Below are 27,420 nucleotides of genomic sequence, written 5' to 3'. Positions count from 1 at the left end.
ATGTTTCCTTTATTAGAATTGCCGTGGTCATCGTGTCTCTTCACAGAAATAAAAACCCTAAAGATAGCAAACCAAACCAGACCAAACAACAACAAATAAAAACCCATAAAGGTTACCTTAATGTCAAAAATACTTGAAATATCACCAAAAAGTAAAGGAATGGGAGCCCTAATAGTTTGACAAGGTTGTATGTATGAGGTTTGCAGAGTGTTATAATTCACAAACAAATTAACTCCAAAAGGTTCAAGCTCCTGCTTTCTTTTTCAGGGGGGCATGTGATCCGTGTCTCAAGGAGGATGCTGAGGGGGCAAGAGACCTCCAAGACTGGCTTAACACAAGAGATTTTGTGGGAACGAGAAGGAAGGAAGTAGTTTAAATATTCATATAGAGATACTGGAGTGAAGCTAGCAGGTTAAATACAGAATGGCTTCATTCCAAGGCTTAACTACAAATAACAGTTGAGGTTCTTAAATTTTTAAATTATTTTCATTGGTTTTACACATCCTACAGACAGTTTCTTTCAAGTATGCTATGTGTTCTGAGGACATTCACGCCCTTCCCATTTCCTGCTTTCAAAGTCCACCCCCTTTTCTCCACCTAGAGGCCTCCCTTCTGCATTTGACACATCGCTGATGTGCGCTCACAAACAGTACCTCAGAAGAACTGCAGGGAACCACAAATGAGAGAAACCATGCAACATTTGTCTTCTTGTCTTATTTATTTTTGTTTTGAATCTTTTGGTTACTTGAAATGGGGTTTTGCTATCCAACCCTGACTGGCCTGGGCTTGTGACCCTTCTCCTGCCTCTGCCTCTGCAATGATAAGCTTACAAGTGTCCTGCGGCTGGCTGGATCTACCTGATTTATTCACTCAAGATGATGCTCTCCAGTCCAAGCTACTTCCCTGGAGGAAGCAGAACTGCACACTTTATGGGCGAAGGAGCTTCACTGTGTGCACATACCGCATTCTCTTTATGCGCTCGGCCACTGATGGGAACCCTGGCTGATTCCAGAATATGGCTCTGGTGAGACGTAGGCACCCGTGCGGTGTGTGGCCTTACAGTCTTTTGGGTGCGTACCTACCAGCGGGAAGCCAGGTCCTATGTTCATTCTGCCTGTGCTTTATGGCAGACCCTTCGTGATGATTTCTACAGTGGCTGCACCAAGCCGCATTCCCACCAGCAGTTTGCAAGGCTCCCTACCTCCCTGCCAGCGTCTATCACTGTTTGTTTTGTAACTGGTAGCCATTCTGATTGTGTTAAAATGGAATCGTAATGTTGCTCCAATTTGCATTTTGCTAGTGACAAAGGCTGAACATTGTTTTTCACATAGTTACTGGTCATCTGGACTTAACCTTTTAAGAACTGTTGTCTCATTAGTCCATTTATTGATCGGGTTGTTGTTTGGTGTTTGGCTTTTTTAGTTCTTTTAGTCTCAATATTAATGCTCTCTGTGATGTAGGGATGGAATGGATTTTCCTCCATCCTGATCCTGGAAGCTGTCTCTTCATTGACTAGTCATTTCCTTTGCTGTGCAGAAGTGTTTTAATTCCATGCATATTTAGGCTTCATTTCCTGAGCTACTGCAGTCCTTCCCAGAAACCCTTGCCTGTGCCTTCATCATCAAATATTTTCTCCTCCCAGAACTGTGAGCTCTGATCCACCCTAAATTGACATCTGCATATCAATTCTGTGACATAGTCAGTGATATCATTCGGTGAGAGATATGGGTCTCGTGTGGCTGTCCAGTTTTTCCAGCACCATTTGTTGAAGAATGTCTCTCAGTTACTTGTCTATTGCTATAATAAGGCACTATGACAAAGGCAACTTCAAGAAGAAAGAGTATTTATTTGGTGAGTTTACGGCCACCATGATATGGTAACATGGAGTGTGGTGATGGGGAGGCAGGCATGATGCTAGAGTGGCAGGAATGGCAGGAATGGCCTGGATTGTTGAAACTCCAAAGCTTGACCCCAATGTCACTGCTCCTCAAACAAGGCCACACCTCCCAATCCCTCCTAAACTGTTCCACTAACTGGAGACCAAGCATCCAAATATATGAGCCCATGGAGCCAATACCATTCAATCCATCACACAGATGGTGCCTGTTCGAGACTGTTTAAAAAAATAAAAAAGGATGACTATCACTGCGGGTTCAAATCTCAGTCTTTTATTCGATTCCATTAATCTAAACTATCTTGCTCTGTGCCAACTCTGCTGTCTCTGTCATGACTTGAAACCCGCTGCTGTGACATTTCAAGGCTTGTCCTTTCAGCTATGAATTGTTCTGCAACCCAAGTCTTCTGTTCTCCTTCTGTGACAAATGTCATTGGAGCTTTAAGGAAATTACATTGAACCTACAGATTGCCTTTGACAATGTAGAAGGGGATTGAGTTTATTTTCTAAGTTAAAATCCTGTAACGGCAAGAAGAAGACAAGACAAAAGCAACAGAATTTGGGGGGCAGAAGTAGAATTTATTTATTTAATCAATTAAAAAATGGAAAGCATAATATGGTAGGATGATGGATTGATTGGCCATGAGGATATCCGGTCACAAAGACAGTGAGTGACAGAACTCAGGGACGACTTGACATGTCACTTGATGCTGAACTCAGGATGAAAAGGGCTCAGAAAACACCACATATGCCCACAAGGAGGTGTCGGTAGGCGACCCACAGGATGGACGGGGCACTGAGCACATCCCTGCAATGCCCGTGCCTCAGAGCAAGCAGACTTAGAAACAGAAAACTCCAAGAGTTGGGCCCCACAGTGTGACAGTGAGCAAGTCAATTATGGAAGGGCTTATGATTTTAACTATTCTTTCCAATTTTGGATTTTTCTGTCTCCTCCAATGTAGTTTAAAAACATCAGTTGTGCTTAGAAAGACAGGAGCTGAGCACCAGAGAGATGGCTCAGTGGGTAAGTGCACCTCTGGCCAAGCCTGACAACCTGAGTTTGAGCCGTCTGACTTACATGGTGGAAGGAGAGAACTGACTCCTACAGATTTGTCCTGTGACTTCAAAGGTGTGCTATGGCAGGCATGTGCACACACGCACACACACAGACACACAGACACACTCACACACACATACACACATGTACACACACATGTGCACACACACACAGACACACTCACACACGTACACACATGTGCACACGCACACACACACACACACACACACACACACAAATATATAAGAACAGCCTCGTTTACAAGAGTGAATTCCTAGTTCCAGGACAGCCAGGGCTGTTACACAGAAAGAAAGAAAAAAACCTATTTTTCTAATCAGCATTGGGTTGGTTTTGAAAAACCTGCCAATCATGCACGAATTGAAATGCAAGATGAACACTGCCCCACTTCCTTTACCTCTGTCTTTGACATCAAATCTGAAAATATACCTGTTCAAGGATGCTTATTTTATCAAAAAGAAAAACCTCTTGATTAGGATAAAAATTGGTGGAATTTGTGATTATAAGGAAAGAATATTCATGGAATAAACCAGTGCATTTGTCCTAAGTATAGACACCAAGCGAGATAGTAGGAAAAATCAAGCAAAAATACAAACTAAATCAGGAAATCTAGGGCATGATGTCAAAATGAATGCTAATAATTCTCTTTTTTCCTGAAAACTTCATTATTATTTGCTGTTTGGATAAAGAACTCAAAAGGATAAAAAGGGTTTTTTTAAGAAAAGAAAAAGCCTAAGATCTTGTGTTATCTTATATACTAAAGACTTTATTCTATTTTTCCTTGTTTTATAATTTTTTAAAAAATAATTTATTTATTTTTTACATGCTTTGTTGTGAAGATGTCAAATCCTCTGGAACTGGAGTTACAGACAGTTGGGGGCTGCCCTATGAGTGCTGGGGATTGAACCTGGTCCTCTGGAAGAGCAGCCAGTGTTCTTAACTAATGAGCCATCTCTCCAGCCCCAGGTTTTATAATCTTACATTTAAATCTGTAATCTACGGTGGTTTGAGAGAAACTGGTCCCCAGTGGCCAACAGGGCGTGGTACTATCTCAGATGCACAAGGCAGGCCCAGTGTGGCCGTCTCTTCCTGTTGCCTGTGGATCCATATGTAGAATTCTCAGCTCCTCCTCCAGCACGACATACCGCCATGCTTCCCGCCATGATGATAATGAACTAAACCCCTGAAATCAGCCCAATTAAACCTTTTCCTTTATAAGAGTTGCCATGGTCATGGTGTCTCTCCACAGCAAGAAAACCCTAACTAAACCATCGATCTTTAGTTTATTCTGTATAAATTATAGAACAATTCTCCTTATTTTGTCTAGGACACTCACACATTATTTGCTGAAAAAGCTATCTTCTCCATTCATTAGATTTCAAAGACAAGAAAGTTTTTAAAAAAAGAAAAACTATTAGTTGAACATTAAAAGAAGGAAAAATGATTAATCATATTTGTAAACTCTTTAGATTGCTGAGAATTAAGTGTTAAAATGGAGTGCCTAAGGAAAAGAGACTCTGACTGGATGTGGTGGTGCATGCCTTTAAATCCTAACACTTGGAGGCAAAGGCAGACCCATCTCTGTGAGTTCGAGGCCAGCCTGGTCTGTATGAGAAACCCTGTCTCAAAAAAAACAAACAAATAAACAAACAGAAACCACAAAACAATAACAACAGAAAAGATCCCTGCAAAGCGGGGAGGGGCAAAACCTTATTAGCTGCTCTTAGAGAAGACGGAGTTCAGTTTCCAGTACCCACATTGCCTCGGGCACTGCATACATGTAATTGAAATAACATACATATATACATACATACATACATACATACTAGCACATAAAACAGCAATAAATAGAGCTTTAAAAAAAACAGAAAAAGAGACTCAGTCTAGTCTAAACATAAGCAATGAAACCAAAATCTAGAACTCAGTGATAGAAGACTCCCAACATCCACCGTCATTTCTCCCCCAGCCTTCCTGTGTACATTTGACTTCTTCATTTATGCAAACCCGAGGCACCCTGTACTTGATCTGATGTAAATGTTGGCATTTCTTCACTAGAACTTTTCTTTTTAAGTGTTTTATTTTGGAGCAATTTGGAATTTGCAGAAAAGTTTCAAGGATAATCCAGACTATATCGTGTACCCTTTCTCCAGGACACTGATTTCACCAGTTCTTCAGGAGCTGACGTGGTGAGGGGGGAGGTTTGCAGTTTGGAAGATGGATTTGAAAATAAACCCAAAGGCCGAACCCGCAGTTACTGTGGAAGTAAACTCTGCTGCACTTCCCAATCTATTACATATGAAGAATTAGTCAGCAGGTTGCCATTTAGTCCTTCATTCTGTCATCACTTCTGAAGAGGCACTGCACCTGCTGGGCTCCAGCACAATACTCGTTCCACTTCCTCCACGGTTACGTCACTCGGGTGACAGCTTCCTATCTACGCTCAGAAGCTAATGCCTTGTCCCCTGTGCTCCTGGGTCACCACCACAGGGTTCAGAACAGGGCTTGGTTGACACTGAATGAAACGTAGCTATCTTTGGCAACTAAGAAATGAATGAATGCTTACATAGGTTAGTAAAGTGTCCGTGTGTGTGTGTATGTCTGTCTATGTGTATATGTGTCTGTCTGTCTGTCTATTTGTGTGTGTCTGTGTTTATGTCTGTCTGTGTATGTGCCTATGTGTGTTTCTGTGTGTCTAACTATGTGTGTGTGTATCAGGGGTGACATATGGCACACAATGAAAGACAAATCCGTCAGATGATTCTGAGTTCTGAGATGTTAACCTTCTATTCCCAGTCACACACAGCAGAATTGCGGGCAGTCATCTCCTCCACCGTCACTCTTTACAGGAACACGACTCAGCACCGTCGCTTTCAAAGCCAGCTCTCAGAAGCCCATCTGTGCCGTTGTGCTGGCTCACTCAAACTATTTCCTGGCCTTATTCATTTGATGCACCAAGTCAGTGAGATAAAATTTAAATAATGCTCCAAATTAGAATAATTAAAACATGAGTCATTCTTTCTGTAAAAACATATTTGAAAAATTCATGATTACTGGACACTACTGTGATTCAGAACAAGGCACTGTGAGAACAAGCAGGCCAGGAGATTACGAGACTGTGGGTGAGCAAGGTGTTATGGTCAACTTGACTCCCACCACTGACCTCTGGGATTAACAGCAGAGAGGGGGCTGAGAAAGGGCTCCTCGTGCCTGAATCATCTATAAATCCTTCTGTTTTCGCACAAACAGTATAAATGTGTCCAGAAATCAAAGCCCTTGATCACCTGACTGTCCCAAAGAAGAAACAATCATTCCAGATGAAAAACCACAAATTATCCATTTCCCAAATAAAAAGAAAAAAGGTGATGGACATGGGGGCACCTTTGGAATTCTCTGCTGCATTTAGGGATTGACTCTTCAGCCTGGAGTGCCCCATGAGCAAGTGTGGACACACACATTCAATATGGCACAAACTGATCCCAAGAGCACAGGAGACTACTGTCCCTCCTGAAACATCATTCCCAGCATATGATGCACTGAGTTTCAACAACTCAAAGTCTCTGACAAACTAAAGATTTAAAAGAATAACTCTCAATGCCAAGAAATATATCTAATATTAGCACCAAAATGAAGTTGAAGGAAAAATTCATTTCCTGATTTCATATATGCATTTTGAAAGTGTTCATAATGCTAATAAATGTTTAAGAAAACGAACCTTACAATTAACTTCTTTCTCTACTAAAAAATAGTGCAATAATTAGTCGCTTAAGGCTAAGATTATTAATTTGAAACTATTTTAAATATCCAAAATATAAACTGAATAGTTTTATAATGTTATTTTGAACCACAAGATTTTTCAATAGAAAAAATATGTAATTATTTTTATTTTTTAAAAAATCCCATAACATTCACTTACGAAAATCCCTAAGAATTCTTTATTTTGATGGATGTATTTCCTATCAGGTTCTACAAAAAGATCAGGAAACGTCAATGACTCCCAAGGTTCAGCTACTGCTTCTAAAATCCATTTGGTACTGACAGAACCAAGGTTTGTAAAAACAGTTGAGTGCCGGAGCTCAAGAGGAGCTGAAGCAGCCTGCGCTGGCAACAAAAATCAGGGCCAAAGAAACTAACATCTCAAGTGTGCTTCTGGGATGCTCTCGACTGGTACGGAGCTGGGACTGAGTGTAGGCACATGCTGTGCACGTCAAGGTTCACTGTGACTCAGTGTAACAGGCTGTCCTCTGCAAATGTCCATGTGCAACCTGAAGGGCGCCAGAGAACAAAGCAAGCTTTATTTGAGCTTCTTCAATAACAACAAAAACTTATGTTATAAAATGTTTCCATGGCAAAGACCCACAGTTGGGTCCCATATGAAATTAACAGCAGTACTTCTAAAAAAATTTCAATTTAGGACAAGATATTGATCAAGGTGGGGGGAAAGTTATTGATTAAATACAACTCACTGTACACGTCGAATTCTGATGGCAATACCTCTGAGTGCCAACATGTTGCGTATGCCAAGGGCACAGCAGACCGATCACGCAGTGAATCACCCTTGGGCACAGATGTGCCAGTTAGAAAATGGACTCTACAGATGCCATTCAAAGAGAAGCCAGGTCAATGAGTCGCTTTTGTACCCCTGACCACATGACAATTAAATCAAGCAATGAAACCCTTAGGTCACAAAGTGCCCAACCTTAAGATGACCACACCAGTGTGTGAACAGAGCACTTCAGTCTGCATCCTATGCCAGTCGGCGCTCTCAAGATCAGTGGGCCCATCTCATCTCGGAAAAAGCTTGCCTCTCTCTAAGCAAGCTTAGTAAGTCCTAAGGGGACAACTCTCGACGCTCCTGCGTCTGATATAAAATAATAAACGCTGAGATAACAGCAACGAATAAAGACAATCGGTTGTGCTGCAGTCCACAGAGGTGAGTTCACGGAAGACGAATGCAGAGCTCTTCAATGCCACGGCTTTCAAGGGGGTGCCTGGCAGGACCAATCAATCTGTAGGATTCGTTGATTAAATATTGATGGAATGCTAAAGACTATCAGAAAAGTAATCATTAGGATGGTAATGAGATCACATTGCATATTCTCATGGTTTTCTGACTTTTTGTGTGGAGTCTTCATATGGTTTAAAAACCAACTGATTTTTAAAAGTTTTCATATATGAAAGTGATGGCCTAAAAACTGGCCTGCTTCCTTTTAGTTTGCAAACCATGTTGTCTTAATTATGTAGCTCTAAGTAGAAAGCTTCTCACATCACATGATTCCACTGAATTATTACTGAGCCTTGCTTCCCAAACTCCCAAGAGGGACCTGTCCATGCAAAAACAGGAGTATTATTGGAGTTCGTGAAGACTGTTCCCCAGATTACACACGTCTACACTACCAACGCCTCTATCAGCACCCAGAGCAAGAGTGACTATTGGAGGTGCAGCTTGCAAAACTTCCCCCAGACTACTAACACCATAGCCTTCCCCGTGGGAAGGCAGAGGCGTATGGATAACAAGGAGGAGTGTATCCCAAAGGCCAAACACCCCAGGCCAACCATGCCAAATGGAATCTATGACCTGGCGCTGAAAACGTAGTAGGTGCAGATGGCAAAGATGGCAAGCAGATTATAAAGCATGGGGGGACTCTGGACTCATCACTGTAGTCTCACAGGCAACACCAGAACCACCAAGTGTCTGCTGACTACAGAAAAACAGATAATAATGTCTGTAAGCCTGCATGCTCATACTGTGCTGCCTACATGCAGCCATATAAGGAAACCAAAGCTAAGACCACAGCCATTTTTATGTTGAGGTCTGCAACCTGTCTCCCAAGGAGTGAAGTGTGCTCCTGTTTCCACATAATGTAGAGACCGTAGGCAGAAATATAGAAGTTAGCCAATATTTGTGAACATTTAGGTCCTTGCCTTTAAAAGGAGTCAAATGGAACATTCACTGAGATGACTAAACATAATGAGGATTGTGACGTGTTATTGAAGGGCAGACAAACAGGGAGGTATAAAGAAACACCTTCCTGTTCCCTGGTGCTGTGTCATCATCATGTGGTGTCATTTGGCACTGCCTGGTCTGCCCTGCGTTTGCAGGAAGTGTGCATTCTGCACCCTCACCTTTGCCTTGTGTCGAAGTCTTCTAGCTTGCCTGCACCATTAGCTTCTTAGTGAACTGACCTCAGATGCCTTCCGCTATTCTTGGGACACAGTCCGCCAGTCTGTTGGCACTGGTGGTGCTTTAATTGTCCTCGTTAGCTGTTTTCCCGGCAGGGAGCAGAACCTGGAAAAGAGGGATGACAATCATACAGGACATTTCCAAAGAATGTTCAAGACACTCTCAGGAGGATGCCCCCCAATATCTCTCTGCATGACAAAGTTTGTACCAGGCACCTCAGCTTCTATCTCCTCCATTCAGTCTTACACAAATGCAAAGATAAGAACCCTGAATTCAGTGCTCGGTCACATTGCAGATTCCCAAGTACACTCTGCCCAGAGTCTCAAGGGAAAACCCTCTACGTGACACAGCAGGTATTTCCAGTGAGGACAAAGTACATTGTGTGGAACCAAGTTTAGCTTTCCCATGATGGAGGTGGGTCTTGTATCTTATCTGTTGCTTTCATTGGTTAACTAATAAAGAAAACTGCTTGGCCTGATAGAACAGAAAATTAGGTAGGCAGAGTAGACAGAACAGAATGCTGGGAGAAAGAAGCAGAGTCAGGGAGTTGCCATGATTCTCCCACCCAACACAGACGCAGGTTAAGATCTTCCCTGGTGAGCCACCTCGTGGGCTACACAGATTATTAGAAATGGGTTAATCAAAGATGTGAGAATTAGCCAATAAGAGGCTAGAACTAATGGGCCAAGCAGTGTTTAAAAGAATACAGCTTCTGTGTAATTATTTCAGGTAAAGCTAGCCAGGTGGCGGGACGCAGCCCGCCACAGTTCCTTCAACATTCCCATGAACGGCGGATGGCAGGCGGTGCTTTAGAGAAGACAAGCACAAAGAGGGCTCATCACATGAGAACAGAAATCTCCAGTTCCATGGCTCCGACAGGACCCTGTTGTCGTCTCTAATTGGCCTTTCAAGAACAGAGCTGCTTCTGACTTTACCACCACAGAATCTAGTTTTCATGATAGATCACTCAGGAAGTGAAAACCACAGAATGAGAGAATAAACACTTACTTTAAGAATAAAGGAAAAAGTCAGGCCTAAAGCAGAAGCTGCACCGATTACTCTCTGCCCTGAAACACGACGGCAGCTTTTCCTTCAAGCCATAAACCTCTCTAGCAAGCTCATTTCTTCACACGGAGACAGCGTTAAAAGTACTCATCAAGTCAGATGCTGTGGTCCGCATCTATACTCCCAGTTCCTGGGAGGTTGAGACAAGAGGGTTTCGATTCTGAAGTCTACCTTGGTTTCTTAGTGAAACCCTGCCTTGGAAAAATAAGTAAGTAAATAAATATAAATAAATTATTTCTCAGATTTAATTATTTTAAACTATGTACGCCATCCGCTTCCTAACATGACTTACTGAAAATGCAAAAGAGAGCTGTCCACCCTGATTAGTGTGGACAGACTGACTGCTCCATTTTAAAGGGGAGTTAAGGTCAGATCTTATCCTGTAGTTTACACTGGCCGGGAACTTCTGGAAATCCTCCTGCCTCAGCTTCCTAAGTGCTGGCATTACAGGGAGCCAGTATGACTAGCGTGATTGCTTTGTTAAGTTACATCTTTCTGCCAAAAAAGTATTTCTTCCAAATTCCTCTCTATCTCTTAAATCAAAAATAAATCTACGGTGGGTGCTATATTTTGTAGATCTAAGCAAGCGTAACCATCCCTCATGATGATGGTGTGGACAGACCGGTTAACACCCATCCAGGTTGTGAACCGGTGCTCAGGATGGACCTTTTTCTTTCTGGCACATGGGATCCCATTTATGCCCTTTAGTCTCACATAATTAATTGTAGGCAGATGGTGAGATCTAAATTTTCAGAGTAGAAAGTCTACTGGCCGCTTCTCCTTGCTGTTGCCAGTGATGGATTCTGTCACACTGTTGGTGCAAACTGAAGGAGGTAATACAGTCAGACTTCTGGGCTATGTGGAAGCCTTTTTACTCACCGACCCCCATCCTCCTCCCTAGTCATTCTGCGCCATTGGAAAAGTGAGAAGGAAAAGAAGAACAGAGGATCATGGGACACAATCACAGTTTCCCACCCTCACCTCTATCCCTGCTCTAAAATGCATCAGAAGACAGGGCAATGCAGTGGGCACCTTACGCTCCCCCATCCCTGCGCCCCCGCCCCCCCCCCCGGGTCTAAGAACCTCCATATGTGTCCTCATGGCCCAAGCAAAACAGACCTGGGTCCAGGGAACATTTTACCACCTCCTCCCTTTTCTCCTCCTATCATCTTAGCCAACACGTCCTTTAGATTCTCACTCCAGAACACAGTCCCCAGCTCTGTCATCTACTTTCTCAACTCCCTTTCCCAGGCTTTCGGTTTATTCGACCGCTGTGAGGGTGTTTGGGTTTCAGAGTTATCTCTGTCCATATCTGGTCTCCACTGCCTGCAAGTGCACACTCGGAAGCAGTGAGCAGATCATAGAGAGCCTGACCACACCCCAACACATACACCACAGGTCAGAGTTCAAAATGCAAAGTTGCTAGGTTTTCATCTGTGTGTGCCTTAGAAGGAATGGAATCTATTGTTGTCCATTTTGTTAAGAGCAGACTTTTGCACTGTTATGCAGTGCCAAGGTTAAGGAGTCCTGACTTGTCCTGAAACTGTGAGTAACGTTCATGTAGACCTTTGCTGTGACCTTCCAGGGGACTGAGCACTCAGGGTTAAAAATTATTACACACTTCAGACATAAACAAACATCGCTGAGAGCCACAAGCTAATGAGTATTGTGGCTATAGATATTAATTGGTGAAGACAGGTAGAGAATAGGTATACAGTAACATCTGCATTCTAAATCCCCAGGTGAATAATATCCTGCCTTGTTTCCTTTCTTTTTGTTTTCTAAAAATAAGGTCGTTCACCACGTGGCAGCTCAACGTGGTGAGCTTAATTAAGAACTGCCCCGGGTCCCATTTACTTTGTATAGAAACCGTGTGTAGGGTGGAAGTCCAAAGGTGAAAAGCCCATAAAGTTTGAGTCTGGTTGTTCCTTGTGAGAGCACACGTTAAAGATTAATTCTTAAAGCTGCAGGTAAGAAATGCACCCGAGGCAGGGACAGGAATAGATCTTCTCACTAATAGAACGGAACCATGCTTAAAAACAACAATAGAGAGTGAAAACAAAACCAAGCCTACTTGCACTGACCGAAAGAATCATCTTCTAGGGCTGGAGAGATGGCTCAGCAGTTAAGAGCACTGGCTGCTCTTCCAGAGGACCAGAGTTCAATTCCCAGCACCCACATGTCAGCTCACAACTGTCTGTAACTCCAGTTCCAGGGGATCTGACAGCTTCACACCAATGCACATAGAATAAAGTTAAATAAGATATATATATATATATATATATATATATATATATATATATGAATCATCTTCTAATTTAACATGTTCTGGAGCAGAAAAGGGCTCCTGACACCTCAATCCTGAGTCCTTCATTAAGTGCAAGCTTTAAAGGTTGAAATGCTGACTCAAACAAACGCTCCCACAGCAACCGATACTCAAGTAGGAGTCTCTGGAAGCTCTCATTGAGGACTTGGGTGAATTGGCAATGAATCCTTGGAGTGGCTCACTCAGGAAGGCAAGGATCGGCAGCATCCCTCCAAGCCCGGTGACTAATCCTCCCACAGCCTGCGTTCTGCCCACCAGACCTCGCGTTCTTGTCTGGTACATCCTCCGCTCTTCTTGTTTCTCATTCAAGCCGTCAGAGATGGAGACGAAGTCTACCAAAGACTAGACTGCTATATGAAGCTGCGAGGCAAATGTATATCATACAAGGAGACCAGCAAAAGCAGGATCCACCACTCCGCAAAAGTAACAAAGGGAAGCTTTATAAAACGGTTATAACAATAAAGACTACCACAGTAGCCGTCAGGACAGGGTTTTACAAAGTAATCCACAAGACAAGTTCATTCCACAGTTGACTTGTGACGCTGTAGCTAAATGTGCAGCCATGGTGTTAGCTCAGTGTTCGCCTTACTTCCACAAGGATGCATTGGTCTCCATTTAACCCCCTCTCTTGCTCCCCCCAGACACTCTACAAGACCTTATTTGGCTCTGTTGTGCTATTTGTAGTCGCCACCAACTGATAACTGGTGACAAGACCACCTCGCTGCTTTTTCCGCCACAGTAGTGTTCTGATAAGAAACCTAAATCGCGGCTCTTTCCACCTTTGGTAATTCAAAATACCCCATGGGTTTCCACACTAGTACAAGAATCCAATAACTTTTATGGAAATAAGTTGTGCTGGGGTAACTTCCCAGAGATGACAAACACAGATTCCTGTCAGTTACCTAACAAGTAGGCTTTGCTGCAATGTAGCTAATGTCATTAACGCAACTATGTATCACAGACGTTAAAAGTCACCAGCTGAAAAAAAAACATGCCAGAGTTTTCTTATCTGCCATTAAATGCTATTAACTGACGCTGCCCAGGAGAAAGTCAGATGTGTGGTTATTTAAATAAACATCAAAACCGCAGAATGGAGAGGACTTAGAAGTTAAAAAGCAACGTTCCTTTAGTTACACAATTGACAACTTAGCTCCAGATAACAGGACAAGACAGGCGGATAATCTTTGCAGGCTATAAAGCAGAAAAGATATTTGTGATATTCACAGCATGGAAATAAGAATTCTAGCTTGGAATTTGTGTGCCGTTGTGTGGGCTGAGAGAGATCAGAGGAAGGTGGGGGGGGGGGGGAGAGGTACCTGTCAATTAATACCATTTGGCAGAAATAGACAGGCAGGCATGAATGAAAAACACTCCAAACCACGTGAGTGGTGCCTGACAGTTGAGAGACGCTAAGTGAAGCCCATTGGTTGGTTCAGAACTCAGGGCTTCCCTGAAGCTAAAACAGGAGAGTGGGGAGGGGCCACACAGGAGGTGGAACCAACTACACCAGTTTCAAATGCATTTCATTGTGCAAGCTGAGAAGGGCAGGGGTAAAACTCAGAACAGAAGGTCCCATGACCCAACAGCTAAATAAAGGAAGAGACAACAGTTGGTTTCGGAAGGTCATGGTAGCAAACCAGACCAGAAATGGAAGCTGCGGGGTATGGGACAGAGGAACAAGAGAACTTAGTATCTGACAAGGGAGATCCAGCCTGTCTCCTCACTAGCAGCTCCCTCCTACCTCCGTCCTTCCTTATTGCTTCCTTTCTGTGGTGCTGGGAATCAAAGCCAGGCTTTGACTCAACCTGGCTCATTGAATCTGCTGATGCAGAACCCAAGGATAAGACAGATGGTTCACGACATAAGCCATGCCAGCACACTTAATTCGCTCATCGCAAACACATTTTCCACAATCTTTTCTAGCACCACCCTCCAGCCAAGGTTTCAATTTTTGGTTTGCATCTAACTCAAAATTATGTTTCTCGATTAGAGGGAGAACAACTTTTCCCCCAGATCCTAAAGACCAAACAGAGAAATGACCCAGCCCTATTAAGCAGCAAACAACTTTCTTTTTCTCTAGCTAGTTCTGTTAATCTTGTCACGAATTCATATCAGATTTCTGGCTATAGATTACTTACAGGAGTCTAAGCTGTTATGTTTTTGCTTGCTGATTTCTATCTCACATCCCAAAGTAAACAATATAGAAATCGTTCAGCAATTCAGTTGCATTAAATATTATAAAGCCACGGACAACCTCATTAACTACAAAGCACAGTAGAAATGCTAGAGACATACTCTGCTCTTGCGGATGGTCAATGTTCTCTAACGCTAGTCAGCAAATCTCTGCAAACAACATCTGGATCAGTGACTTTTTTACACGGTCTACTACTTGATGCAACTGTCCAACCCTGTTATTATTTGAGAAGGCAAACCCATGTAATGTGTGGACGAACATGGCTAGGGTCTAGTAACACATAATTCGCAAAAGTGGCGGAATAAGTTGGGTGTGGCCGCAGGTCATCCCAGATCTAAGGCAGGAGGATCATGAGTTCAGGGCTAGCCTGAGCTATACAACAAGCTTATGTTCAAAACAAACAAAAACAAATGAGCAAATGCCCTGTGTAAGAACTGTGGTTGACCCTCGTATAACAGGCACTCAGTTATGGCAACCCAGAGGGTTTGGTTTTGCTTATCTGTAAATCTGTTTTTCTGTTTGTCAGTGTAATCTGCAGTCCATAATGTGTCTAAGGCTGAAGATGTGAGACAACAATTCTTCTAAAGGAAGTGCACATCGCTAGCGAAGTGATCAAAGGGCACACAAGGGGCTGGAGAGGTGGCTCAGCAGGTAAGAGGACTGGCCGCTCTTCTAGAGGCCCTCGATTCAATTCCCAGCTCCCACATGGTGACGCATAACCATCAGGAGCTCTAGTTCCAGGGGATCTGATGCCCTCTTCTGATCTCCTTGGACATGTGGGGCAGATGTGAGGCACAGATGCAGACAAAACACTCATAAACATGAAACAAGAGAAAACTTTAAAACAAGGGACAGACATCAAGGAGACAGTAACGTCCGGGATAACTTTAAAAGAGAATATACGCACAACAGAGGAGATAATAAGTAGATTTCTGTCGATTATACAGTTTAACAGTGTGAAATTTCTTGAATTAAAAGCTTCAGAAGGCACAGAGTAGAGCCATAAATATTTAGGCACACGTTATACTTATTTACAAAACCGAGAGACATTCCTACTACTGTGTGAATTTAAATGATAGGACTAGAAGTCCTACAAACACACTGTCTGAAATTCAAATCCTAGTTCTGCCAATTACTGGTAGTATGATCCTGACAGTACCTCAAAAGGTACCTATAAAGACAAAGAGAGCTACAGAACCTACTGTCCGTTAGGATTGTCTGAGGAGTCCACAGAGTCACTGTGTAACACTTAAAACTACATAAATGCCTGGTGCTCTTAGAACTTTACTAAAAGCAGAAACTGTAGGCTGCAGGGGATCATCGCCATTCAAAAGAAACTGGCTTTGTCCTCATACGTCTTAAGCTTTGGTCCAACTGAATCTGTTAGATAGAGAGTCCTAACGACTTGGCCCTCTCCACTAAGATCTTTACCAACTGAGAAGCATTCCCACCTTACCTGGTAAGATTTCTCTAACCACTCTCCACAGCTAAAAATACCAACTCAAGAATAATCCCAAAGCTATTATCCAACGGCTCTGTAGCACAATTCCTCCAAATGAGAAAAGGCTTTGCCTGCTCTTCTCTTACAGGCAGAAATATCAACAGCCCCCTCTTTGCTTACAACCGGAGCAATCCAAAAGGAGAGAGTAAACAGGAACTTGGGGAGAAAGATAAAGGACCTTAATGATTCAGTTTTCAAATAAATCCACATCTGTATGACAGAGAAAGGAAGAATGTGGCACCCGTGTGCACACCTGGTCAAAGAGGGGAGTAGGGTGGCTGTCAGTCGTAAAATTATCCAAGCAAGGAGAAATCAAGGCATGTTAAACTGTGTGGTATGGCTGACTTCCTTCTGAACAGTGTGAGCAAGGCGGATGGGGCAGCCTGTGTCCAAAACATTGATTGAGTCTAAAGGACCACTGTGACCATACGCTGATGACTTCAGTTACATGAGCAGTGGATGTCGTTCCCTGAGGAACCGCCAAAAGGGACACTTTGTTCTCATTAATGGTATTACGACTGGGCCACAAATTAAGTTGAAATTATCAGATCTAAAACAGAAACAAGGAAAGGAAAAGAGGTTTTGGCTTCTTAGCCACATACTAAAGGGTTCTCCATTAAATGCCGCCACCCCCAGCTATGTTCCAGCTTTCTCCGCTACACCTTCTGAAAGCTGAGCTTCCTACAATTACCCTGATCACACCTGCTCTCTGCCCACTGTGTGCGTCCTCTGCCTAGACGTCTTCCCCTCGCTTCTGCATCCTATCTCCACCTTTATTTCATACCATAGGATCTTAAACCACTCCCCATGGCCCAGCAGAAATCATTTTTCCAGATTCTTGAATTTTTTTTTTAAAGACAGGGTTTCTCTGTAGCTTTGATGTAGACTAGGCTGGCCTCGAACTCACCAAGATCCACCTGCCTCCTGAGTGCTGGGATTAAGGCATGGACCATCACCGCCTGGCCGGAGATTCTTGAATTTTTTTTAAGTTTTTTTAAAATATTTATTTATTTATTCATTTATTTATTTATTTATTTATTATGTATACAATGTTCTGTCTGTGTGTATGCCTGCAGGCCAGAAGAGGGCACCAGATCCCATTACAGATGGTTGTGAGTCACCATGTGGTTGCTGGGAATTGAACTCAGGACCTTTGGAAGAGCAGACAGTGCTTTTAACCACTGAGCCATCTCTCCAGCCCCCAATTTTTGAATTTTTTAACCCTTGTTCAGTCCCCCTGGATTTGTAGTCTGTCTTGATCAAAGTTGACATACACAGCTTCTCTTTTCACGAAGGACCGTTCTTTAGAGCAGTGTCCACATCTGCTCCATCTCTGTGAATCCATTCATACCACAGACGCTCATAGTTTTCACTGACCATGCAAGAAAGGGTCAAACTGCGCTAAATCATTGTGACTGACCGTTTACATCAAATGCATACGCACATGCCCTCAGAGCCTTGCTGGAGAAAGGCTTAATTCAAAAACATATGGTGGTGGTGCATGCTTTTAATCCCAGCACTTGGGAGGGAGGACAGAGGCAGGCAGATCTCTGTGAGTTTGAGGCCAGCCTGATCTACAGAGCTAGTTACAGGACAGGCTCCAAAGCTACAGAGAAACCCTGTCTAGAGAAACCAACCAAGCAAGCAAACAAACAAAACAAAAACAAAAACATGGCTCAGTGGCTAAGTGCACTGGTTGCTCTTTTAGGCAACTTCGGTCCATTCCCAGCACCCACAAAGCAGCATACACCCATCTGTAACTCCAGTTCCACAGGATCTGGTGCCCTCTGCTGGCTTCCAGGTGCTACATTCACATGTTGCAGAGACATATGCAGGCAAAACACCCGCACATACAACAAAATAAAATTAAAATAGAAAACCCCCACAAAGTCAAAATTTGCCTTCTCATGAAACGGGAGAAGTTTAATGCTAGCTACAGTGCAAAGAAGCTACTGTTTGTAATACAATTAAGTGGCCTATTAAAAGCTTCCTTCTCATTAACATTAACAGACACACTCCCAAGTTAGATACGTCACAGGAAGCAGGCTCATTCTTTCACCAATCTAGACTCAAAGTGCTACTTGCCTCTAGGTGTCCGTCTTAGTCAGGGTTTTTATTGCTGCAATGAGACACCATAACCAAACAGCAAGTTGGGGAGGAAAGGTTTTATTAGGTTTACACTTTAGCATTGCTGTTCATCACTGAAGGAAGTCAGGACAGAACTCATACAGGGCAGGATTCCAGAAGCAGGAGCTGATGCAGGGGCCATGGAAGGGAGCTGCTTACTGACTTGCTTCCCCTGGCTTGCTGAACCCATCTTCTTATAGAGCCCAGGACCACCTGCCCAGGGATGGCACCTCCCACCATGAGCTGGGCCCACCAGGTCCCACAGCCATTTAGTCTCAAAGAAACACATAGAGGCTTATATTAATTATAAACTGGTGGGCCTATTAGATCAGGCTTCTTTTTTTTTTTTGCTTTCTTCCCCCTCCCCTTTCTATTGATTTTATTTTATTTTTTTTTAATATTTATTTATTATGTATACAATATTCTCTCTGTGTGTATGCCTGCAGGCCAGAAGAGGGCACCAGACCCCATTACAGATGGTTATGAGCCACCATGTGGTTGCTGGGAATTGAACTCAGGACCTTTGGAAGAGCAGGCAATGCTCTTAACCTCTGAGCCATCTCTCCAGCCCTCTATTGATTTTATTAAGCTCTACATATTTCTCTGCTTCCTTCCCTGCCTCTCCCCTCCCCTTCAACCCTCTCCCAAGGTCCCCATGCTCCCAATTTACTCAGGAGATCTTGTCTGTTTCTACTTCCCATGTAGATTAGATCCATGTATGTCTCTCTTAGGGTCCTCATTGTTGTCTAGGTTTCTCTGGGATTGTGAATTGTAGGCTGGTTTTCTTTGTTTTATGACTAAAAGCCACTTATAAGTGAGTACATGTGATAATTGTCTTTCTGGGGCTTGGTTACCTCACTCAATATAATGTTTTCTAGATTTATCCATTTGCCCACAAATTTCAAGATGTCGTTATGTTTTTTCTGCTGTATAGTACTCCATGTGTAAATGTACCACATTTTCCTTATCCATTCTTCATTCAAGGGGCATTTAGGCTGTTTTCAGGTTCTGGCTATGACAAACAATGCTGCTATGAACATGTCCTTGTGGTAGGATTGTAGCTCGGGCTTCTTATTAACTCTTATAACTTACATCAACCCATAATTCCTGTCTGTGTCAGCCACATGGCTTGGTACCTTTTATCAGCGAGGCATTCTCATCTTGCTTCCTCTCTGTCTGGGTGAAGAATGCAGACTGAGCCTTTCCTCTTCCCAGAATCCTTCCCTTCTTGTTGCCCAGCCTATACTTCCTGCCTGGCTACTGGCCAATCTGCATTTTATTAAAACAATACAAGTGACAAATCTTTACAGGGTACATGACCATTGTCCCACACTATCCCCTATTGATCACTAATGGGAAAAAAATGCCTTACACCTGGATCTCATGGAGGCATTCCCTCAACTGAGGCTCCTTCCTCTGATGACTCCAGTTTGTGTCAAGTTGACCCACAAAACAAGCCAGTACAGCTTCAGATAAAGGGATCTTAAGACTTGAGTACATAGCGATCATTTCAACTGCCATCTTTAACAAGCTTTAATTCCTCCAAATGTGAAAAATCAGACATTCTGACACGTTCCGGAGCCCACAAGTGCCGAGACAAAGATTAACAAGAGAACGTTTGCATCTTGGCCACCTAAGACTACATGGGCAGATCCCCGCATGTCCTAACATGCCACTTGGCACTTACGGATGTTAGTAATGGGTCACCAGGCAGAGACCAACTTCTCTCTCACGTGAAACTCCAGGGCTGTGCTGATGGGCATGTTCTTGCCAGATCCCTAGTCACCCTCCCATGTCCGCAGTCCCCCAGCCACAGAAGGCATCTCACTGCCTTCCACCTCACAAACAATGACATAAATGAGTCTTAATATACACTCTGAGGTACGAGAGAAGGTCCTAAGGCCAAATCATGCCACAGCAGACACCCCAAGACCTGAACGCAGAAGGAAGAATGGACCATAACAGTGTGTCTCCTGACGAAATGCTGTATTGGCAGGAAGGGGTCTGTTGGGTGACCCATCTGGCACAGCTGTTGTATCGATGACACTCAGGACATCTGGGGCCTCTGATGTCACATCCCTAGTATCACCTGCATTCCCAAAATGACAAGAGAATCCTTGGACAAGTGTCAAGAGACTCTTACTAATTTAAGTGGCTGAGTTTTTTTTTTAAAGCAATTCAGAAATATATTCATGCAAGTATAAACATGTCTGTCACATGCAAACTGAGGTCAAAATAATTGTAGTAATAAGGGCGGTGGGGCTGCGTCCCTGGCACCCCAGCCGCCTGCTCGGCTAGCTTATGCCCCGAAATAACAACACACAAACTGTATTCATTTAATCACTGCTTGGCCCATTTCTATCTAGCCTCTTCTAAGCTAATTCTCACATATTAATTTAGCCCATTTCTAATCATCTGTGCTGCGCCCCTAGGTGCGCTAACTGGGAAGATTCTAGCCTATGTCCATCCTGGGTCGGAGCTTCATAGCGTGCGTCTGCCCAGGAGCCAGGAGCATGGCGTCTCTCTCAGGCGTCTGCTCCCGAGAGGAGAGCTGTCGAGTCTGAGCTCACTTCCTCTTCCTCCCAGCGTTCTGTTCTGTTTACTCCTCCCACCTATCTTCTAACCAATAAAATGGGCCAAGGCAGTTCCTTTATTAGCCAATGACCTTCCTCCATCAAATAATGTTAAAAATTACATATTCAGTAAACACAGTCTAGTGACAAGGTCATAAATTATGCTATGTTTTGAAGTCATATAATCAATACTGACAATGTATAAAGTGGCCTGATTCTGTGTTATTTTTCATAGATGTCTCAACTGAGTAATCCTGGCCAAATTTCTCTGTGCTCATCGCTTTACTCTTTGGTTAGTTAGGGATTATCCCAACCTATTCCGTTTCCTCGGACAGTTGCACCTGTCTTTGTCTGGTTCTCTATCTGATTTCTGCACCTACTTTTTTCTAATTAGCCTCCACCAACATTTAACAGCTACACCAGGCATGCCGGAATTCTTATGACTAAGCTTCCTGTATTAAGACATATTGCAGCAGCAATAAAATCGAATCAATGTGAAAGAGTGAGTCGGTGAACAACGTGGCCCATGCCATGCAAAGCTGTTCAGGAAATTTAATTTGATGTCATAAACCGATAAGAAACAAATATATGGGGGAAACAGGGTGGCCCACATTATCACATGACAGCAATCACCCAGAAATGAGAGGCAGAAGCCTAGAGGGCTGTAAGGTTGTTCACCTTCGGCATGGGAGTTCAACAAATGAGGCACAAATCCCAGCGTGGATGCTCCCTTAGCTACTAAGGGAGGTCATTCTCCTCGGTTGGTCCTCAGTCTCCTCATCTGCAGAATGGGGTTTTAAGCTAAACAGAGTTCAAGCTGCTGTGGAGATTATAGATATTATCGGGCCAGGTAAGGATGATGTGGTCAGATTACACAGCATCTAAGCAATGGGAAGGTCATGGCACAGTGTGTCGCTCATGTGCTCCCAGGATGCTGGCCTAAACAAACCAACTGTGTTGCCACTCATACAAAAGCACAGCTTATAGTTATGCACAGTAGATATATGCAATATAAGTGAATCAATTACTAGCTCCTATTTTACTATACTGTATTCTTAGTGTGTTTAGATATACCCCTACTTCCCCTTAAAGCAGGCTATTAAGTTGGACAACAGCCCCAAACCTCTCTTGTTTACTACGTTTTGCCTGTATCATTTTCTTTTAGGCTTGATTGAATGTCTTCTGTTTTGTTCATAATGGGCATAGGAACAATAGTCTGTACGTACACACGCGCGCACGCGTGCACACACACACACACACAAGGACACCACAGACAATGTATGTAGTACCAGTAGCATCAGGGTCTAGGTGAACACACTCTACAGTGGTTGCACATTCTATAGTGATCTACTTGCCTAATGACCCTTCTCTCAGAGCACACACAGAACCCATAACACCTGCTCCAGAGCTAGCAATGCAAACTTCCCACCACAGACCAACTGAGGTGAGGTAAAAGCACACTAATTTGGATTGCTAGTCTGCCGACTCAGGAAAATTATATGTAGAAATCATTGAAATGTTTGTGTCAAATATCCAACTTTTCTGAGACTTACAAGTAGAGGACACCTGATTTCACTTCCATATTCTAATTGCTCTCTGGTCGCGTGGCCATGGGAAAGGTTGCGTTAGGGAGTTTTTCATTATTATAACATGCACTGGGCATGCCACCACCACAGCCATCTCTGACCCTCTGCGTCACATCCATCGGGCCATTCCTCACTCATGTCCTTTATGAAACGCAGGAACACTGCATTAAAGAAGAGTTAAATGAACACAAAGCTATGACGTGCTCTCCTGATGTGAATATGTCAGAGAACAAGAGCTACACAGAGCGATATGGATTCATCTAAAAAGGTCCATGTCTCCCGACGCACAGACTACAGCAGAGGTTACGTGAGGACACACTCAGTGGAAGCGCTGGAGGCCACCATAGGACAACGATGACAAGCTCCAGGATGGAAGACAGGCTGAGGACGACGGAGGAGAGAAAGAGTCAGGAAGAGCCTTTGAAGCTACCTCTGAGCCACTGTACTAATCCAGGCACAGCCCTGCTTCACTTGTTCTGGTTGAGAGAGTGCATAAATATCCATATTTTTAAAAATGAGCAGAATGCTGTGGGAATTAAGTGTTCACATGAAGAAGTAATCCACAGAAATAAAAGAAGGTTCTCTTGAAATGTCTGATGTTGGTATAGGCAATATGGGTAAGCAATATCATAGATGAATCTCAACATAAGAAGGTTATTGTGAGGACAGAAAGATGGATTCATGGTTAAGAGCACTGGCTGCCCTTCCAGAGGACCCAGATTCTATTTTCAGCACCCAAGTTATGACTCACAACTAACCTGTTATAACCCCAGTTTCAGGGCATCTGATGCCCTCTTCTGGCCTCCATGGGTACCACATACATATGTGGTATGTAGGCATTCATGCAGTCAAAACATTCATACACACGAAAATAAGTAAATAGAGGCTTTTTTTATTTATTTTTTATTTTTTTTATTTTTTATTTTTTTGGATTTTCGAGACAGGGTTTCTCCGTAGCTTTTTGGTTCCTGTCCTGGAACTAGCTCTTCTAGACCAGGCTGGCCTCGAACTCACAGAGATCCGCCTGCCTCTGCCTCCCGAGTGCTGGGATTAAAGGCGTGCGCCGCCACCGCCCGGCCTAGAGGGTTTTTTTAAAGACCGTTGGCTGTTTTCTTTTATATGAAACTCAAAGACAGGCTAAAGTAATGGTTTGCTACAGTAGTCAGTATTCCAAGGTTCCCTGGCAGATATATCCTCTATAATTTTATAATTGTACTTATATCCTTATTACCTCATAGTCCTTGATTGGTTATCCCACCCACTTTAAACTAATTGTTCTCTGATGCATCTCACGAATCTCTCTTCTTCAATTGTTTGACCGAATTAAAACATTCCTGAAGAATAATGAAGCCATTCTTAGGGAGAAATGGTGATGATGTCATTCTTCGGGAGAAATGGTGATGACGTCATAAGTCATTCTTAGGGAGATATGGTGATGGCGTCATAAGTCATTCTTAGGGAGATATGGTGATGACATCATAAGTCATTTTTATGTAGATTTGGTGATGTTTTACAAACACATGTGACTATGTGACCATAACCTAAATTAATATAAAAAAAACCCTTAGTCTTCCTATTAAGAATTCCACAAAGAGCCAGCATTCTGATTTATGTTGCCTCATTTTTGAGGCGGGATCTCATGACGTAGCGTAGCCTGGCCTCAAAGTGCCATGTCTTTCCTCAGTCTCCCTGGTGCTGGGATAGTGAGCCTGCATCACGACAGCTGGCTTGTCATTCTGTTTTCTATCACCAGGATTTGTTCCATCCATTTGGAAACGTCATCTAGATTAGTTAACATCAGTCTTTGGTGTAAATTCTGCTCATATCCATCCACAAAAACATGAATACAGCTTCCATTAAGATTTCGGACATGAAAGGCAAAGAGATAAAGATGGCTGGAGTTAAAGACAACAAACTAATTTGGAATTTTAAAAATCCCTTATATTCATCCATTCAAATCGAGGGCATCAGTATGTACTGGTCAACAGTTTGCTTCAAGGTGACATTTTCTAACTTTACCCCCTGAAAAGAACTAGGAGAACGCTGTGGTCACCACACCTCGTGCCTAGCATTCTCAAGCCCCGTTTGAATACCAGTTCAGAACATCTCAAATATGCGGCCAATGTCAGGTCTGGGACTAAAGGTACAGGGAGAGTACAGCAGTTGTCTACCAAAGACTCGAAGTGCTAGGAATACCAACATGAAATAAACAGAAAGACTCTGGCTAGAAAGATAGACAGGAAGATGGACAGACAGATGCATACATGCCACAAACAACATGCCCACATATACACATACGTACCGGCTAGATGCTTCTCTAACAATGCAAGAATTTAATCATGAAAAAAATGCTTGAGCTAGATCAAAACACTTCAACCATGTGTAAATATAACCAGTCAACTTCAGAGCAGGCCAGTCAAGCAACTTATTTTGGAAAGTATTTATCTTGCTTTCTTTGGTTGCACACCATATCCCAGGGTAACTGAGGCCATGGTGCGAAGTGGTTACTGCTTACAGAAACATTCTAGCTCAAAACAGGAGATGAATGCTCCAACTAAAAGCTTTCCATTTTGCAGCTCTTAACCAACAAAGGGGATCAGGGCATTGACCATCGAGTGCTTGCTGGTAGGAACCAGCTGATATTTCCAGAATATTCACAACCTCAATAATTTCATCTGGAAAAACAAACCGGCCAGTATTGACTCAAATGCAATGCAAGCAGAAAAGGATAACTAAAGTTAATTCTACCCCTTGAGCTCCAGTACACTTTCCAGTTAAAGAAACTCATCAGTATTAATGTACGAGTTTCCTTTGGGAAAGAAAACGGCTCTCTGCCAAAGGAGCCAGTGGCATCTATAAACAAGTTCATCCCTGGGTTCACCGCTCTGCCATGAATATTTCCAGTATATACTCTTGGATATTTCTTCTCTAGAAGCTAAATGTAAGGGCAATTCTATCTTCTCCAGCCAAAATTGAGATAATTGACTTAAAGAATTCAATGAAAATTCCCTACAGAAGAAAAACACATAGGATATAATTCTACTGTTGAGTCCTCACCGATTTATTTTAAATTAAACAAAATTAAATTAAACACAAACCCAGGATACAGTAATTTAACCACTATTTTGATCATTTCTCTTTTATCTAATTGGCAAACTAAGTCGTTAAGTAATACCACTGAGAATTAGGAGACAGGTAAGTGGTTTTCTGGGTCCTATCATTTTCAGTGCTGGACCTTAAAATCTCTGTACCCTCACCAAAGGAACTCCAGAACACAGGCAGGAACAAAGGAACTCCAGAACACAGGCAGGAACAAAGGAACTCCAGAACACAGGCAGGAACAAAGGAACTCCAGAACACAGGCAGGAACCTTAGGGACAAGCAATAAGGACAGGAGTGTGATGTATCATTTAATCCATGACTCACCTACCTCCAGGCAAATTAGTTCATGGTCTGGAGTCTCTGCCATGAACCATCCAGACAGAATCAACAGTCACTGCGCAGGCTGGCAGAGCTTCCACAAGGAAAATAGCCAGTCTCCCCAAGCATGCCCAGGCAGTGACGGGGTGAGCCTGCTTTCCCACCACCCGGGGAATCGTCTTTCTAAATCTATAAGGTTGAATGATGAAGTGTGAAATTCAACAAACATCTTGATCTTGGGTCAAAAGGACTCAGATGTGGCACTGCACAAAAGGAGCTGGAAACAAAACAGTGTCCAACTCTCGTGTGACGGCCATGAGCAAGCAGCTTGTCTCCGATGGGGTGCGGGGGGGACATCAAGACACCACTCATAGAGGCAGAGATGTTATAAAGGCCTTAAGAGACTCGTTGGGGACAAGAGAACTCACATGACAGGGTCTGAGCTGTACGGAGATGCCCATGTGCAAAACTCAGAACTCACGTGGCAGGGTCTGAGCTGCATGGAAATGCCCAAGTGCAAAACTCACAACTCACGTGGCAGGGTGCGAGCTGCATGGAAATGCCCAAGTGCAAAACTCACAACTCACGTGGCAGGATGCGAGCTGCATGGAAATGCCCAAGTGCAAAACTCACAACTCACGTGACAGGGTGCGAGCTGCATGGAAATGCCCAAGTGCAAAACTCAGAACTCACGTGACAGGGTGCGAGCTGCATGGAAATGCCCAAGTGCAAAACTCACAACTCACGTGGCAGGGTGCGAGCTGCATGGAAATGCCCAAGTGCAAAACTCACAACTCACGTGGCAGGGTGCGAGCTGCATGGAGATGCCCAAGTGCAAGACACACCCAGCCAAGGTTAGTGGGCTTCGTTATAAAAGCGCTTTTAAAAATCTTTTTTTTAAAATTGCCATCATCAAGTGGGGTGGGAGCTGATGAACATGCAGACAATACAAGGAGAGCTAATGCTGTAGCTAAGGGACAGGAAGCCCCTTGACTGATCATTCTGCTTTTATGTTTGAAAGTTTCTACCATCAAAAGGCTTCTTAAAATTTTAAAGGGTTGGGAATGGAGCTCAGTGGCGGAGCCCTTGCCTAGATGCACGATCCTGCGCATGGTCCCCAGTGCCACCAACAAACAAAAAGCCCCAGGCTTAGTCCTCTCTATCCCTTAATAGTTACTGGTTCCCTAGGCAAAAATATAACCTTTCTTAACTCATTTATTTACAAATCAGAGATAACGAATCCTGGCATATCTCACTCTAAACTCCAAATTCTTACTAGGTATCGAGTAAGGCAGTAGATATAAAAATAAGTTTGAAGCTATAAAGCAATATACAAACAGCAAATTCATACCAGTGAAGATTTGTATTGGGCCATATTCTGTGTTTGAAGATAGCATTGATATTTTTTCCAGACACACACCGTGTCCATCTGTTGACTTTTGGTTATTCCTGCTTTAAAATGCAGGGATAGAACCTAT

General features: G+C 43.2%; 1 protein-coding gene across 11 annotated transcripts in view; it reads right to left on the bottom strand.

Moving 5' to 3' along the window:
- Osbpl6 (oxysterol binding protein like 6) overlaps positions 1-27,420 on the bottom strand; it is a 157,941-nt gene that overhangs the window by 78,834 nt on the left and 51,687 nt on the right. For all 11 annotated transcript variants that reach the window (XM_041639739.1, XM_041639740.1, XM_041639745.1 and 8 more), the window contains exon 2: positions 9,093-9,255. The gene's annotated coding sequence lies outside the window, so the exon portion shown is untranslated. The remainder of the gene's footprint in view (positions 1-9,092; positions 9,256-27,420) is intronic.

This window comes from Microtus oregoni, unplaced genomic scaffold (assembly GCF_018167655.1).
Source record: "Microtus oregoni isolate MIOR12 unplaced genomic scaffold, Mior012 000060F_ref0000265, whole genome shotgun sequence".
In the NCBI taxonomy this organism is placed as follows: domain Eukaryota; kingdom Metazoa; phylum Chordata; class Mammalia; order Rodentia; family Cricetidae; genus Microtus; species Microtus oregoni.
This window is presented reverse-complemented; position numbering and strand designations above follow the sequence as displayed.